Below are 3473 nucleotides of genomic sequence, written 5' to 3'. Positions count from 1 at the left end.
AGCTAACTCAAAGTGACATGCCCTGTCTAGAAAGGGGACCGGTGAGAGGCTGGGCTGGGGCCTCCTGCCAGGGACTGGCCTCAGGGGCGTCCCCGAGCAGGGGCAGCTTGCCCCCTCAGGTCCACACTGACAGTGAGGACCTCGTGGCCGTGGGAGGTCGTCTCCAAGGAGGACACACACGTCCCACGCCGCCTGGCTCAAGTCCCGGGCAGAGTCACGCTTGGTGGCCTGCATCGCCCTTTGCATGGGGGCCTGAGGCCAGGTGGGAGCTTTGCCGGTTGGCTGCTCCGGTCTGGCCCTGTGCCAATCCTTCTTCCCGGCTCTCTTCTGTGGCCTCTCAGCAGCATTGACACAGTGCATGTCCTCCTGGCTACTTGGCCGCACAGCATGTGGCCTGGCACCCCCGTGGCCATCACGGGGCCGCAGTCCCAGGCCTCTCATGGGCCTTGTCTCCAGGCAGCAGGCTTGCCCTCAGCCTCTGCTGTGAGCATGACACCGGGGGAGCCTTCAGGAACCGTCCTCTGCCCCGCCTGCTCCACCGGCTCCCACAACAACAGCCAAGGCCCTTACAGTGAGTGACCTGGCTTCTATTCCCTCGGGGACACTTGTCCTCTCTCATCATGCGTCTGACTGGCCTCTGAGCCTTTGCATGCTCCCTTCCATCTCAGTTCACAGTTCTGCCTCCTACAAAGACTTCCCCTGGCCCCCGAGGTTCATCTCCATGACCGTCCCTGTGAGTCCTGTGTGGACCAGAACTTGGCAATGACTCCTAGAGTGGGGCCCCCTGCTCTCTCCCCCTCTACATTGGACTCCTCCCAGATCCAGGGCCCCCTGTGTCCCCATGTCCCCAAGCAGCATGAGCATTCAGGAGGCACAGGATAAATACCGGTTCCCTCCCAGGAGTGACGGTATCTGCACTGGCTTGCGGTAGAGACCCGGTGCATGGTTAGTGTACTAAGTCTGAGCCTGTGTTTGCCCATGAGTGAGCCTGCGAAGTTTCTGCCGGGTCTCTTGGGGATCCCTGCACCATCAGGAGGTGGCCCTGATCTCTGTTCTGCCCAGGCTGAATCTCATTTTTGTTTTGCTCCAACCTAGAGTGGGAGGAAGGGGTGGGATGGGCAGGACCGGAGGGCATGGTCCTGAGAGCCTCTCTGAGACGGTAGCAGTCTTGGCCTACCTGTGGTCCCCATGTGGGCTGTGGGCCTCCACCTGGGCAGGGAGATAAGGGCCCTCGTTGAGTGTAGAAGCCTCAGTCTAGAAAACAGAAGCATCTTAGAGGCCTTCTCTTTACTTGTTTTGAAGGACAAGCCCAAACCCAACCCACTGCCACAGTGTCTATGCCGATGCAGAGCGAACCTATATAGGGGTTCCGAGTCGATCACGCTGTATTGGAACAGACAGCCTCATCCTTCTCCCTAAGGGTGGCTAGCGGCTTTGACCCACCCACCATGCTGTGAGCAGCCCGATGCTTAACCCACAGCAATACGGCTGTTTAATTATTCAGGGCAGGAGGGTAAGAACAGGGAGCCCTGGTTGTGCATTAGCCTGCTAACCTCAAGGTCAGCAGTTCAAAACCATCACCCACTCCACGGGAGGAAGCTGGGACTTTTTTCTCCCATAAAGAGTTACTGTCTCAGGGAAAACAGGGGGAAAAAGGCTGCCCTTTTTTCAGTCCCCACTCTTATTCAATATTGTTCTAGACGTTTTAGCCAGAGCTCCCCATCAACAAAAAGAAATCAGAGACATCCACATTGACCAAGAGGGCAAACTGTATTTGCAGATGATATGATTCTCTACGTAGAAAACCCCAAAGACTTGACAAGGCATTACTGGAGACAACAGAAGGATTCAGCACTGTGTCGGGGTACCAGATCAAACCCAACTGGATCCCTGCATGCTAACGAAATTGGATCCCTGTAGACGCGCTAGTGAAATCTGGCAACCACCTGAGGGCAGATAATCACAAAGGACACATGTTGTCTGAGACCTCTGTTAACAAGAAGAAGCAACATCAAGACAAAGGCTTGCGCACCAAAGGAAATGGACTTGGATGGTTACCGAGGGTCAGGCAGGTGGAGGCTGAGGGAGGGGTGAAGACAGGTGCTCCCGTGGGTGAAGGGTGAAGGGACAAGACTGCATTCTACCAGAGGCAGAAGAGCAATCAAAGGGAGCCAGGGAACGCCAGTGGTGGCCTGGATAAGTGACTTAAGTGGTTGAATACAAACCTGATGCTCAGAAAATTAAAAAAAACCATTATATCGTTGTGAAGGAGAGGGGTCAGAGGGAAGACCCAGAGCCATCCCCTCACAGAAGGGTCACACGGAAGGGACGATTCAGGGAAGGTGCAGCATAGCACCGATGAAACACACACATTTCTCTGGTTCTTTAATGCTTTCCCCCCGACCCACTATCACGGCCCCAGTTCTACCTCACAAAGCCTGCTAGACCTGGCAGTCTAGAGCATGTACACTGTACAGATAAGAGCTTTGGACACAGGGAAGCCGGGACAGATAAACCCCGCAGGTACAGTAATGGGAATAGGGATACCACGAGAGTAAGGGGAGGGGGAGAGAGGGGGAACCGATAGTAATGATGGATGTATAACCCCCCCCACACACACACACACACCAGGGACAAACAATAGAACTGTGGGTGAAGGGATACAGATCGTGTAAAATATGAAAAATATATATATATAATTTATCAGTTGTTCACGAAGGGATGGGGAGGGAGGGAAAAAAGAGGAGCTGATAATAAGGGCTCAAGTTGAAAGATAATGTTTCGAAAATGATGATGGCAGTATATGTACAAGTTTGCTTGATATAATTGATGTATGGATTGTTATAATATCTGTAAGAGCCCCCACTAAAATGATTTAAATTCAAAAACAAAAACAAAAACTGATGACCTGGAATGTAAAACACACACACAAAACCCACACCCAGCTCCCTGGCAGCCAGTTAATGCTGACTCACAGTGACTGCAGGAGAGGGTGGGACCGTCCCTGTGGGTTTCCAAGACAGCTCCTCTTCATGGGAGTAGAAAGCCCCCTCCTTCTCCCTCGCAGCTGCTGGTGGTTTCGATGGGTGACCCTAACAGACCGCAGTCCAACACGTAACCATGACGCCACCAGGGCTCCTCCTGAAATGTAACCCCCCACTTCATTCACAATAAAAAGAAAATCCTTAAAAATAAAGACCAGGCTTATTGATCTGAAAGCCTCAACTTTCCTCATGCCGGGACCCTTGCATACAGCTCCTCATGGGGTGGTGGCCCCCCAACCGTAACATTATTCTCGTTGCGCCTTCGTACTGTCATTTTGCTACTGTGATCAATCGGGCGACCCCTGTGAAAGGGTCATTCGACCCCCAAAGGGGTCGAGACCCACAGGTTGAGAACCACTGTGATAGAGCCTAGTGGACCTCCCCACCCCTCCAACCCGTGGCCCTTTTACCTCTCAAGCCTGGAACTGA

This window comes from Echinops telfairi, unplaced genomic scaffold (genome assembly GCF_000313985.2).
Source record: "Echinops telfairi isolate 266 unplaced genomic scaffold, ASM31398v2 ScPeMD7_29;HRSCAF=101, whole genome shotgun sequence".
In the NCBI taxonomy this organism is placed as follows: domain Eukaryota; kingdom Metazoa; phylum Chordata; class Mammalia; order Afrosoricida; family Tenrecidae; genus Echinops; species Echinops telfairi.
This window is presented reverse-complemented; position numbering follows the sequence as displayed.